Genomic DNA, 14,557 nt, shown 5'->3' with positions numbered 1-14,557 from the left:
CCAGTAAGACACAAAGTCCTCAAATCTCTTGGTATTCTCTGTGCCCAAGCATGAAACCATGCCTCAGCTTGTTTTGCCAGGGGCACGTTGGGCCCCATGACAAAGAAAAGCCCACAGCACCAGGCTTCGGTCACCGTAGGGGATATAAAGTGGCTTTAACCATGTGGCCAGGAGCCTGCTAGCTGTTCTCCAGCTCCATGCTGCTTCCAGACCCCAGTGACAGAGGCTCTGCCAGCCAGAACAGTGGAGTATAGACCAAGGGATGGATGCTGGAAGGCATCAAGGGTGAGGAGCTGGCTTTAGTGAGTATGGGTGGACACATCTGAAGCCTGTGCACCACCTGTGGTGTTAAACAAGCCCTTTTCTGGGCTGCTTTTCAATCTGACTGTGTTGTGCTCTTTCTGACCATCAGGTTTTTATAAAATGTAAGCCTTGAGGGCAGAGCTTTTCTTCCTTTGACACTCCTAACTCATTCTTGCAAGTTTACATATGTTGTTGTTGTTGTTATTGTTGTGAGTAACCGGCAATAAATAATGCTTTTGGTCAAGGCTCTTACAACGTGCAACTGAACCTCAAAGCATCTCTGAGTTGTCTGTGCCATGACTAACATTGCTCCCAATACACAAACAGGGGAAGCATGGAACAGACAGGGCATCTTAGAGCAAGACAAACTAAACCAAAGCAACCAAAAAAAAAACAAAACCAACAACCTGTGCTATATTGTGTTTAGGTGGGTGACAAGTTCCCTCCCAGAAACTTGCACACCTGGATGTAGACAAATAAAGAAAGTCCTGAGCAAACCAAAAGGGAATACCTCCTTAATCTAGAAAATATGTTTAGGAAAAGGAGATTTTTTATCTTGTGCCCCTTGGTTTAGGTTAGAGTTGAATAAGTACCTTCATTCTAGATACACAGGGTTCCTGTAAGTGACAGAGCAAAAAATATTGCAGCAAAAAAAAAAAACCAACCCTTGAATTCCAAAAATACCGTCTCCTTTCAAAGTAAGATTTATATGCAAGAAGACAATCTCTCTTACAGAGTTTTTCCTGTCTCTCAGAGTCTACTCACTGGAAACAAGCAGCCGATTTAAAAAGATATTGGAAGAACAGCTTGGACACAGAGAAAGGAATGACCTGGAGTCTTAAAAAACAGACAAGCTTTTCAGTAGCTTGGCACTTGGAACAAGAAGCTAAAAGTCACATAAGGTCAGCAAAGTTTGGGGCATTCTTGTTACCTAAAAAATTACCATTCTTGGCTTCTCTTATTAGTGTCTCTGCTCAGGGATCAAGTTAACTGTTTTGTGGGGAAGCTGGACCCACTCTGCAGCTGTGATGGTAAATTTTCTTGAATGTGTAAAGGGTCGGGATGAGCGAGTGGTTAGGTTATTTGAGGGCTGGTGTTCCTGAGCCCTCTTTGTCTGGGATCCAGACGGGCCTTCCTGTTGAGAAATACTGGCCTATTTTTCAGTGAAAAACAAACAACATACCAGCTCCTACTCTAGCAAGACAGTGAACGTCATTAACTATTTCCATTAATGCCACAGCCATGTTGTAGCTTTTGGAGGTACCTAGCACAGCTCCTCTCTCCTCCCTGCTCCCTCATTCTTTGGTTGTATTAAGACAGTCCTGGCTCTTGAAAAATTTAGGAGATGATCTACTTTTTGCAATGAAGAAGTTTTTCTGCTGTCAGACTGTGGCTCCAGAGTACTTAAGTATGCCGTGGTCAGAGCAGAGGGTCCCCATTAGGGAACCTGTGCACATCCAGAGTGGAGACGTTATGTACCACCAGCTGTGTTCGAGGATGCAACCTCATCTGCAGGATGAGTGGAAAGTACATGGGATTACTTAACATTATTTCCTTAAAAGAAAATAAAAGAAAAGAAACAAAAACAAATAGAGGCTCATGTCTGAAGCCATGTGCTTCACTTGAAACAACAAGCCCAGATAAAAGTTTCCTCTTTGGAACAGAAGAGAACAAGAGCCTTTGTGTCATGCCATATGGCATTGTAATAATGCATAGAAATGGCATCACTGCTTTGGCATGCTGGTAAGGGCCTAAGAAGCACTCTTTGCTGTGTCCCTTAGTAGGAATGGTCTAGGAAATGAGGATTCAGAATGTCTTTTGTGATGCCTGTGAAACTGATGAGTTTTGGCTGCAAGTTGGGCTGCTTTTTGCAATTCTCTCTAAGTTGTCATGGGCCTGCTTACAGAACCCTAAAATCTCATAGTATGGGGTGCTAGAATTGCTGTCCCTCTGTTCTCCCATGTGTGGCCTGCACAGGGACAAAAGCTGATGAAACCTTTGAGTTGTCTTCTTTATGGTATTTGAATGGGATATTGCTTTGACCTCCTGTCCCTTATATACCCTTGTGACAGTTTGCAGGAGTCAACAAATGACCTGTATAAGAACATGTGTGTACACAGAAGTTATATATTCTATTGATGACTGCATAGGCCATTACATATACATTTAATAATTGTATCACATGTCTAGTTTTCTGTGTATGAAAAGCATAGGGGTACCTATCAACAGATATAAATGCATACTAAAATGCTATGATGTGGTAGGAGAGCTCTTAGCAGGAGGTGTGTGGGAAGCACTCTTTGTTATGGTTGTACCAAAGTTGACTAGCCCAACTATGATGTACCCAAGCTGAAGAAACCTTTATACCACACAGTATTTTCCAGTTAATTATATATATTTGTACGTCTGGGCGTGTGTGTGTGGACAAGTGAGATCATCCATTCCTGTGAGACTTTTTTCTTCCTATCCAGATCATTTTTCCTCTCCCTAGCTCCTTTCCAGTAGCTCAACAACAACAATAGAGCCAAGAGCCTTCCCTCTCTCTCATCTGGTGTCTGCAGTCTGGTGTCTGCTCGCAGGGCAGGGCTCCGGGCTGTGGGTTCTGGGCACCCCAGTGGCGTCAACTCCATAGACTGGTCCAGCTCGAGTCTGCTGCATTTCCAGGCTCAGATATGGGATGTTTTCAGGACAGCCTGGTTGTGGGCCAGGTTCTAGCCAGAACCAGGAAAACAAATTTCTATTTTTTATTTTTTTTTCCTTTGTATGTGTCTGAATAAGAGAGAAACATGACAAAGAAAAGCTGTAGGTTTAGGGCCATCCGGCATTCCTCAAGTGCTGTGGATTCAAGGGTCTAGCTCACCCTCAACTCAAACAGATTTGTTTTATGGTTGCATTTGAAAAAAAAAAAAAAATCTTAGTACTTGCTTAGAAGTTTTGGGGTTAGTTTTGATTACTTTTTTAGAGGTGGATTGGTTTGTTATTTTTTTGTTTTGTTTTGGAAATGGCATCTTTTTTTTTTCCTTCCCGTATTTTCTTGGATCAGAAGGTTCACTGAGATGCCAAACTATGGCTGGCTACAGCTTCAGTACATCTTGTAACAATGCAGGCCATGACATGCCAGAGTGATGGAGCGTGGTATGTACAGTCCAGGAAAGATGTGACAGATTAACGCTGCTGATAATGTTTGCCACTCCGGATCTTCTACTAAAATCCCCTTCTTCCAGGTAGTTTAACTCTTGAGACACTGATATTGTGATTACCTACAGAAAACAGCTGCCCACAGTCAACCAGACAGTGGTCTTGTGTTTTTGATAAACATCATAATGATGTTTCTTCATTGTAGAGCTGGGCAACAGTAGAAATACGGGTTACTCTATCCTGGCAAGGGAACCATAATTTCTGCTTATTTTCTAGTAGTTTCAGGCAGTGTGCTGACTGGGATCAGCAACCTGTTCCCTGTGTCCATGTGGGGTACGAGGCAGTTCCCACCATGGCATGTTCCTCTGCTGCGTAAGGTGTGATGGCTGCAAAATACATCCCACTCCCCTTGCTCAGAAAGGTGATGCTAAGAGAGGGGGCATAGGAGTATGGGGAAGGAAAACCATGTGGGAAAACCTTACTTTTCTTCTTTGTCCTATTTGTTTTCTCTCTCTCCTTCCATCTAGAAAGCACTAAGTGGTGTGCAGTACCTACAGTGCTGGTCTGGAGGACGCATGTGCTTCCTCCTGCTCACTTGTGCAGTAACTGGGCTCTCTTGGTGCAGGTCCATTCCTGTTTTTACAATAGGAGGTACAAACAGTTTCTAAAATTTGTAGAGTTTACAGCTCTCCCTTCATTGAACTAACCAATGGGAGGAAGGAAAGAAAAGTCGTGCAGCGAATTGAATTACTGAGTTGAAATGAAAAATCTCCAGGCTCTGGGATGCCCCTAGTCACTGGGGTTAGAAGGGCAGTGATTTTCCACCCAGCATTGGACATGCTCAGGGCAAGCTCCAGGATGAATCGTTAATCTGCGATAGGAGCTCTGTTGTCTGGGTTTTAAATGATTTATCAGGAACACATTCCACAACAACTACATCCAGAAATTCTGGTCTCATTAAAGTCATAAGTGGAACTCAGTGAATTTTGCTTGGCAGGAAGCAGAGATGGAAAAGAAAGGGCAGGTCAGCAGAAGCAGACTCAATTCTCAAATGGTTGTATTTTTCCAGAAAAGAGAGGAGAGAGGAGAACTTCTGGTAGTTAGTCATTTTTCCCTACCTCTTCAACAGAGACAGTGGTATAGGGATGCTACAGCCCCGATTGTTACTTGCAAGCATGTATTAATGTATGTATTTAATATTATCATGAAGCAGAATCTCCACATCAGGTTCTGGCCCTTCTCATTGAACTTCTGGACTTTCTAACTGTGCCCATTTCTATTGCATTGATTGCTACATATAGTCCATCCTTGCATCTATGCTGGAGAGCAAAGTTACTCACAGCTGTTACTGCACAGATTTACTGCACCTTATGTGTTCTGCAGCACCCAGCCACGTGCGTGCCCTCAGCCAGCAGCCCACAATGGGCAGCCTGTGCCATGTCCAGCAAGAGCTTCGCTGCCTCCCCTGGTCCTGGGACAACAGCCTGCAAATGGGAAGTTACCGTAAGGTAAGTGGTGTGCTCTGAAATTACACCCTAGCTTACCTTGCGGTAACTTGCTCGTGTAGTCATGGCCTTAAGGTTTTTCTTTAGTATCCATGGCCACAACATCTAAGCACTTTATGGTAGAGCATACACTAAACATTAATTTCAAATTATTGAGACTATTTTCATGACTCAACAACTTTCTAATGACTGTGTACCTTATTAAAGTCTTACAGCCCTTTAATAACGAAGTTTTCCCTCATCCCTTGGCATTTAAACACACTGTATAACTGAAATGAAATGCATAGCTGAAGTGTTTTTTTAGGACACTTGATTTAAAGTGAGCCCAAAGCAGCAAAGGACTCTTTGAAAATCTCCAGAGTGGACACTCCCAGCGCAGTCTGTATACAGTTTGAATTAATTATTCCCTTCATGGAAATTGTACAAGATGTCCCCCAGGCTCTTTTTGACTGCCTTGCTGCCCTTTTGTGATAATCCCTTGCTATCCTCTAGGCTCTCGGTGGACCTAAACTTAACATATACAGCTATTTTTATCTAGGAGCAAGGGTGTGAATAAATTCAGAGAATGTCTCTCAACATGACTTTGTGTTTGTAAGCCCTCCTTTAACTTGATTAGAAATGCTCAAAGTTTCTTGCAAGCTGCCTTCGAGCATCCTCTGGTGAAATAGCTGCAGTTAAGAAGGATTTCTTCTCCCATGGGTCTCACAGGGCAGCAGTCAGCTACTTGGGAAGCAGAGCCCCTGGTCTCTGTTCCTCACTGCAACATGAAATGACCTTGGACAAGTCTCCTGGCCGCTCTTGGATAATGTAGGTGTGATGCAGGTGTTCATCCTGCAGTCCGGAGCTGCACCATATGCCTTTGTGGGCTGGGCTCAGCTGGGGTTTCAATAACATGTTAGGGAGGTGGGTTCCCAGCACTCTGTTGATTTTAAATAGGGTCACGGGTGCCTCTAGGGTTCTTGAAAAATCCAGCCTTTAATCTTTTAGGGAAAGGATTAAATGTGCCGGGAGAAAAGAAGAATTTTGTTCATGTCGTTAGTTCTGATGAGTCCTTTCTCCAAAATGGCAAAGGCAATTCAGTGAAGCATTGCAAAGATCCCATAGAAGAAGCCACAGCCTCTTATCTGTAATGACCATCAGCAGAGAGCACACAGCACAACTGCTTTGTACCAGAAGATGATCTCAGGTGGCCAGTGGCTAGCAGCAGGTTACCTGCCCTGCACGAGCCGTGCTGAGCAACTCCTGCCAGCAGCACCACTTCTGAAAATTAAAAATCTGCAACTCTGGTTGCACCATTGTATAAATGCATAAATGTCAGTTGGGAAAGAGCTTCTGCTAGGCTTTAAACAAGCAAAACTCCACCAAGCTTGGTCCCCACCATGGCAGGGCTGCTGTTTGGGGTCAGCTGGGCAGGTGTACTCAGGCAATGCCAGCTGTGCTGCAGACCACACTGCCAGCTTTGTTGGCTCAGGTGAGTCTGGTCTCAATCCTGCCTTGTACCCACCTGGTCCAAGGATTACATAGTGGTACTACCCAGCCCTGCTATGAGCTAGACTGGGATAAAGGGTGGCTGAGAGCCAATGTCAGCTTGCTTTTGAGAGGGACCAAACACCTACGAGCTCTGCAGAGCACCGGATGCCCGTAGCGCTGGGTGAGACTCTACGTGCATTCAGTGGGCTCTGGTGTGACAGAGAAATGGTGGTCTGAGATGTTGTGGAGCTGTGATCGGTCAGCTTGGGTCACAGGTAATGTGACCAGCATTCTTTCAGACCGTTGTCCTTCTTATTTCAATGTAAACACTTCCCACCTGTCCCAAATATGCGTGCCATTCTCCAAGACTTTCCAGCATTGCTTACATTTGCAGAACTTTATTCCCCGCTCCCTCTCCCTGTGCCGCATCTGTTCCCATCACAGCTGTGGCCACCCTGTTCTGTCTGGCTGACACCCCCGGCCCCCCCTTCCCCTCCGAACCACCTCCCCCTCCAAGATCAAAATACTCTGTTTTTATTTATTTACCCTGCAGCTGTCAGTGTTGTGTCTGGGTCAGTGCACCGCAACGTGGAGGGACACGCGATACGTGGAAAATCCTTAAAACTGCCAGTCCTGGTAGTAACCAACATACACACCATCAACAAATAGATCTCTTGGCCCTTTGCTCCGTTGAAAACAACAGGTCTGGGCAATGGAAGAAATAACATTGTTGGAGGCTGGCACAGATGTCCCAGCCTGAGCTGGCACCGGGTTTGTGCGTGGTCAGGGAGAAGAGGCAGGGCTGGAGGTAGGGACTACCCCAGGGCTGCCCCCATCGATGGTTTTTCAGGCTGTGCAGAAATGCACAAGGCAGAAATGTGCCTGTGAGGCACCAGGCAAGAGCCTTACTGCCTCACAGACCTTCACGCCCATCTTTAAGAGGAAGGGGAAAGCTGGAAGGGTCACAGATGCTGTTGAGGAGCAGAAAGCATCAGGATACAGATGGCAGCTTCAGTGGAGGTTAGTCCTCAGCCCAGCTGAGCCACAGCATCCTACAAGGGTGGGCTGGTGCATGGGGTCACAAATGGACCCAGGGACAGACTTACTGTTAGGGCTACTGTGTGTCAGCAGCAATCATTTTTTTGCGTTACGCTAGACCCTACTTTTTAGGCAAGCCCTTCTTAATCCTCTGCCCCTCCAAAATGCAAATGCCTTCTGAAAAACAGCTGTAGTCTGCCCCCTGTGAATATGGTTAAAGACACTTGCCTGTTTAACAGCTACAACACCAAACCGGGGCTGTGGTTTCCTGAAAGCAAAGAGCTGGGTGCAGCTGAAGGCAGCGCTCCCCTGCAAACCTGAAAGTTAGCTCCCAGCAGCAGCTGTGATTCAGGCTGAGGTAGGATGCACGCCACAGCAGCTGGGCGAGCAGCTGGAAACCAGGTCTTCTTTAGCTGCCAGCCACCACCCCAGACAGTGCTCAGGGCCATGAGAACTGCTCTTCTGTGCCGTATGGGGTGTGGAAGAAGGGGACATTGCTCTCCCCTCTTTCACTTTAGGATGACAAGAAAGGCTGGAGAAAGGGATTTTATTTCCTCTTTCTCCTTCCCTAAGAATAGTCAGTTTGTAAGTCTGTTAAAAAACAGTAAACTAAACTAAAGTAAACCAGGTAAACTAAACCAAGTAAACTAAAACCCAAAGGAAGGAGCTGGTAGAAACATTAAGAGCAGGTCACAAGTCCTCTTGGTTAACCTCCTCTCTGCTGAGCTTTACCTGCCTTTTCACTGACACCATCCCAAGTGCTGCAAGGTAACTTGTGGCTATCTCAACAGGACCTTTGTTGGAGCTTTCTTCTTGGACTACGGGCACGATGAGCTCTTGGCATGCAGGTTCTTGGAAGTGGGGCTAGAGATGAGCAGGCAGGCTGTGGTGGATGGCTGCAGGTGGCTGTTACTGAAGCTGCAGGTTGCCTAGAGCCTGCATCTGGTGCAGGAATTGGATTGGAAGCCTGAATTGAAGTCTGTTCGGTGGGGATGTGCCAGCTCCAAGCTCCAAACCTGCATTGTGACAATTGACTTGTCACACTGCTATAGCAGACGGGAGGGATGTGAAGGCACTGAGAGGGCTGTAGGAGACACAGGGAGAACAGAGTGGGTGTCACGCCCTTGCTGTTTCACACTCCTCAGTCTCTGCTGCTAATTCAGCTCATTGAGAACCACAGCCCAGACCACGAGCTACAAATTAAACCTCCTTGCAGCTCTGCATTTTCCTTCCTAACCTGCAATTTCTGCGGGGCTACTTGCACTTATGCCTTTTCCACCACCTACAGCCCCACATTTTTGGGTGGTGAGGAGCAGAGTGACTTGCAAATCAGAGGTAGGAGAGAGAAGATGACTTTTTCCAGCAATTTAACTCCTGTCCCTTCTGCCATTGGATCCTTTCTTGAAGGTATCCTTCGAGAAAGCAGTACTTCTATGCCCCCAGAGGGCACAGAAGGTTGATCTCCGTTGATATTTATCTATTACTGGTCTATGGTGTACCTAAATGATGAAAACAGCTGCCAACAGGTTAAGTAGAAATAGATTGCCCGGAACTGCAAGTTTACATCCCAGCAGTAATATTTCCAGTCCTTCAGATGTAGCTAGCAGCTTGCTGGGGTGTTCAGAGATTGACGTTAATGACATGTTATGCAAAAGTATCTCTTCCGGGACAGAATCTTATTCCTCCTAGTGCAGCACATGCAGTTATTGCTGTCTTCCACCCCAGAAGTGGCTGCATGTCTGATTCTGGCTACGTATGCAGCAGCTTGTGAAGCACTCTAAGACTTTCCAGCATGCAAGGCATTAGAGAAATGTAAGACAGGATCTGAGCTATGACAAGCAGAGCGCGTGGCATCATATTCCACCGTGCAGCGGGGGGAAATAGGGATGCAAAATATGTACTCGAGCTGAATAAGCCATTTGGACAAAATAAGGACTGAAGTGAACTTTAGTCTCTGAATTAAAACCAAAACTGGATCAAAAAGTCTTCTCACATTGGTGTGTCATGGTTACCTCATGAAATTACCCCCACCTCCATTGCCACCAGCTGTATTCTAGTGTAGCAGTTTAATTCATAGTTCCAGTTGCTGAAAAACACCCAAAGATTGGGGCTGAGCAAACACGAAATCTGGTAGCTCTATTGTGGCTGGGTGAGTCATCTCAATACTCTGTGTGTTGTAGAACCTCAGACCCCAATGATTACTTTTCATTTCTGTTTTGACCTCATGGGACTTTTTATTTTTTGGACCTGCTTTGAGGGAAAGCATTTCAGATGTGAGCCTTTTCTTAGGTCTTTCTTGCTACTTCATGATTTGTGGTTAACATGGTGCTGGAGAAACCCAGCAAAAATCCCTCTGGTTAGCCCAGTCTAACCTAATCTAGTCCAGCTGCAGCCCCTGTGCAACCAACTGCAACATCTAAAGCCTCTGCAGGCTGAGGACCACCTCGTTGCATCCAGTCACCACCTCCACCTGAAGCAGAGGGAAGGGGGAGCCCCAGTGATGGGTGGGCGGTGGGTTTGGGCTCAGATTGTATCCGCAGAGCAGAGACCCTGATTGCAAGGCAGGGGACGTGGCTAGCTCTGCTCTTAAACAGGATTTGCAGTAGCATTAAACAGAGAATCTGAAATTTTTAGCCCTTGCTAGAGGAGTGTCTGTAGCCAGTGAAGAATCTGTGTTTCTCTTCCTGGTGAGGAAGGCCTGGTGGATGCAGAGCTGGCCAGGTAGGAGAGGGCACGCAGAGGGTGATGGCTTCAATATACTCTATAGAGTGGATGTAATACCTTAAAACCACACAGCAACGCTGGCCTGTGCCAGGATTTCAGCTTGCACGGGCTGGAGCTAGCATCAGACCAGGCGGCATAGGTAGCGCGGGATGTGCAGGCAGGACAGCTGGCCTCGCGCGTAGCAGTAACCCAAGAGTTCACCCAGCTTCTCAGGGAGGATTTGCAGAGCTCTCTGTTATGTGGCTGTGTGGCTAGACAGTTCAAAGCTGTTTTGGCTACCCGTGCATCAGCTGTGCTCGATGCCTACAGTCGCTTGGGGATGTTTGTTTGATTGTCAAAACATTTTGGTGTCAAGGGCCTCTCCACACCCTCTGGCACGATGTGATCCTTGATTAATAGGCTGAGCTTGACTGTTTGGGAGCCTGTCCCAGCGCCGCATGGAGCAAGAGCGAAGTAGCAGTGTGTCAAAATGATAGCTGGTGTGATGGTACCTGCTGAGGTGAGAAGGGTGCTGGATAGGCAAGGTGTGAAGTAATGAGGAAGTATCTGAGCTCATTATCTGCTGAGGTAAGGGGCTGATTGAGCTGAAGACAGCAGAGCCCAGAAGGGCCTGTCCTACCAGGGCCTGGTGGTCTTGTGATCTTGAAAACCAGAGCAATCAGTTCTTGGTTTTGTTTGTTTTCTCTGCTTTTTTTTTTTTTTTTCATTGTCTGCTTCTGGGGTTGCCCAGAAGCTCGGGCATGGCCTCAGGTCCCCAGTGCCTACTGAGCCAAGTTCAGCCATTGCCATGCTGGGGTTGGGCACAGTTCAGCTCCTCGTGTGCACCCTGGAGGAGGAATTCGTGGTGGAGCAAAGCCTGCCTCCTCTCCCCATTCCTGGGGGGAATGGCCGTGCCGTGCACAGGCCGCAGCCCACCCAAGCAACAAGTGCCAAAAGCAAGCAGGTCTCTGGCGCTGGTACTCCGCCACCTCAGGGGCTGGTGCTGCGAAGGGGCACGGACACGGGCAGCAGCTGCCAGCTTTCGAGGGTGCCTGGCTCCATAACTCACCTGGCGATCTCCCTGCCAGGCCCCGCTCCATGTTCCTCAGGATATTGCAGCAGTCAGCAGCCCCGGCGATTGGCAGCGGCAGCACGGTGACTCACCAGGCCTGGCCCTCCTTGCGCTAAATCCTGCTATCGAGCTGATGATCTGCTGGTAATTTTGCTCCAGCTGAATGCTGTAGACCTGCTCTCACGCATCCTGCTCTCCCTGTAGGCAGAAAGCTTCCCCCCAAATTACCCCACCCTTGCTCGGTGTACCCACAGCCTCTGGCCACTCTCCAGTGCGTTGTCTGTTTTGGAAACCAAAAACCTCTGCCCTAGTACCTAACTTCAGGAATTAGGCTCTGGAGGCCAGCGAAGCACCATGGAGAGGTGTGGGTGAGCGCTTGTCCCTGGTGGCTGCACCGCTGAGGTTTTTCTCTGTAAATGCCCTTTTCTTTGCACGGGGAAGGACATGGCACAGTGGCTGGAAAGGGCCTTCAGAGCAGCTCCCCAGCATGGACTACAAGCTGTGAAATGCAGACGCGTGTTATTACACTAGTAATAAGCACAGGTCCTGATTTTTCCTTGCTGTTGTGTCTTCTCTGTTCCTCCTCCCGCCCATTTCCCTCCATTTTCTTCTCTGTCACTTCTTTGTGATGTTATACCCGATACAGGGACTTTGTTCAAAGAGGGGGCTGAGAACCCCCTGGCTTTGCTCAGGGACTGGGCTGAGAACTCACCGGCTCATTTTGTGCAGGGCACTAAAAACTATCCATCTAGCCTGGTTCGGCACGGAGGAGGTGTGAGGAAATGCTTTAGTAACTAATTTCCTGCTCTGACCTGGGTTTTGGGTCTTTGTGAAAAAAGAGCTAAGTGTTCATATGTAGCTCCTACCTCACAGTCAGTAGCATTTAAGGAGAAAAGGGTAAGAAACAAAATGAGTTTGTTGCTTTTCCTGATTTGTGGGAGGATCTCTGCGCTGAGCACCCAGAAGACTTAGCAGTTTGGAGGGGGAATGTCCCTTCTTGTCCTCGGAAAGGGAGTCTGGGTCATCTCGTCTGTGGGCACAGGGAAAAAGGGAAGGAAACCATGCTGAAGGCAGAAAGCTGTGCCACCAGCCCTGAGGGCTGCAGTGCAACTTCCATCGGAGGAATTCCCATGGAGGGAACTTTGTGGGGAGGCGGCGGGATAACAAAGCTATCAGCTAAGGTGAAGGTCCAGCTGATGTTATAAGAGCATCCTGGCCCTTGTTTAGAAACTTCTGGGGTTTGTCTTAACTGCAGTTGTGAGGCTCCTTAATGATATGTTTCTGCTTTGCAGCTAGTATTAACACAGGAAGGCTAATTTCCTTTTCATATGTGAATCCACAGACCAGGAGGAAAGTTAAAGATGATATCAATGACATCAATGTCATTGTTGTTTTGCGTATCCCCCTGCTGCAGCCTCTTTGATTTAATTTTCCATCATTTATTTCAGAGTGACCAGTATCCTGTCTTGCCAGGGAGGTCAACAGAAGTTTAGCTGCTGACTTGGTGAACAGGACTGCAACCCGTATCTGTGATTAGTGATGAAATGAAACCCACGGCTTGAAATCATTTATCCAGCGTATCCGATCAAACACAAACATCCTCTGCACTTGGAAATAAATGAGGGTTGGAGCCAGCTCGCCTCTGCAGAGGTTTGTGACATGTAATAGATTGATGAGCTGAGAACAAGCTGCCACTCTCCACCCCCATCGTCAGTGACTTTCCAGCTTGGGGAAGGGGACACTGAGGCCAGAGATGAAGGATATACTTTCCAATAAGTGTTTCAGTGGGAGGTGAGAAATATGAGCCCCTGGAGGGGGAGAAGGGAAAAAAAGGAAGGCACTGTAGTCTGTTAAGCAGGGTACAGTTTAGACAGAGCAGCTGCCTGACAGACTTATGGCATGAGGGTGAGGGCAGTGGCAGCTTGTGCTTGCAGCACTTATTATTGAATGCTACCCACAGGTACCAGGGCAGCACAGACTGATTTCTGGCTGATACACTCTTTTTCCAGTTGCATGTGAAGATAAGGGACCTGTGAGACGAAAGGAGAAAGCTGGCAAGGTCTGCCCACCGTGAGATGCAGTAACATCAGAAACAATCCGTGTGGCTCCTCAGCACCCCTGTGGCACCTGCAGCTGCCGGAAAGGAGGGTCTTCGTGCTCAGGCAGCCCCACCGAATGGCAACAGCCCCTCCAGTTTTGTTCTACTCCTCCGTTTCACAGCAGTAGGTTTTTGGGGATCAAAGCTGAAAATAAAGCCTGACTTTGAGTTCCAGTGTCACTGTTCAGTGATTCTAATTGGGAAATTCATGTTACTTTCCCTTTTCTTTTTTTCTCCCCCTCTGTAGCATGCCAACTCTAGAAGCAGAGCAGAAGGTTCAGGCTCTCAGAGTACCATGCTTCCCCCAGTGCAGAGCAGAGAACATCAGCTGAACCGAGCTGTCACATCATGGTCTGGGTGGGTAAGCAGTGAGAGCATGGTCAGCCCGTGGTTCAGCTGGGGAACACTTACACTTGGAGCTGGGACCAGTCAATCACTTGCATTTCTCTGCCCCAGTCTCGGTGTTCATTAAGATCAAAGTGAATTTCTAGCTTCCAGATTTGCAAAGGGAAGCTTGAAAAGGTGAAGCATGTGTTGCCTGAAAGCAAAAAAGCTGGAAAGCAAAGGAAACCTTTAACTAATGATTCTGAATACATGTTCTTTTTGATTGTTTGATTTTTGTAATTGGGGCAAATCATACTTCAGAGAGACTTTGTGATATGGGGCATTTTCTGAATGATGAGCTAGTGCTTTAGGTTTTACAACCAAAGGAGACAAAAGAGACATCTTAGGGCTGAAACCTTGGGTTGAGCTGGCTGCTTAGTGAGAGAGGGATTTTGAATTTGGTAACAATCACATACTGTGTGCTTAAACACAAGGGCACTGTGCTGGTGGGCAGCTGGCAGGAGGTGCTGGTACCAAATACAGAGCCAAGGGAGCCTTAGGCCTGTGCCTTGCCAGCACTGCATTTCAGGGTGTCATCTCAAAAAATCCTGTCAGTCTGTGCTGAAGATACACAACCTCAGAACGGAGAAACGCGGCTTGAACTTTTCTCATCCTTCCAATAGCAGCAGACAAATTAAGCTGACTTTAGAATTTAAAGTAGCTTCTCGGGTGCTCTAATTATGGCATCTTCATCAGCACTACCTCTGAAACCCCAAACCCACACAGTCTGAGCGATATGAGTAGGTTCTCCTTCCTACAGCCTGCCAGATGCAGGGTCCTTTTGCATCAGTCCCAGAGTGCTTCTTGGGTGGGGTGGCTTTGCCCTGGCTGCTGTAAGGTCCCTTC

At 47.3% G+C, this 14,557-nt stretch overlaps 1 long non-coding RNA gene across 1 annotated transcript; it reads left to right on the top strand.

Annotated features, from left to right (window-relative positions):
* Window positions 1-682: 682 nt before the first annotated feature.
* Window positions 683-13,480, top strand: LOC309881572. The gene is made up of 3 exons (XR_014318158.1): window positions 683-1,205; window positions 12,678-12,879; window positions 13,239-13,480. It is a non-coding gene; the product is annotated as an uncharacterized lncRNA (long non-coding RNA).
* The last annotated feature ends 1,077 nt before the right edge of the window (window positions 13,481-14,557 follow it).

This window comes from Aythya marila, assembly GCF_965140915.1.
Source record: "Aythya marila genome assembly, chromosome: 9".
Lineage (NCBI taxonomy): Eukaryota > Metazoa > Chordata > Aves > Anseriformes > Anatidae > Aythya > Aythya marila.
The sequence above is the reverse complement of the archived record's forward strand: the minus strand, read 5'-3'. Positions and strand labels throughout refer to the sequence as shown.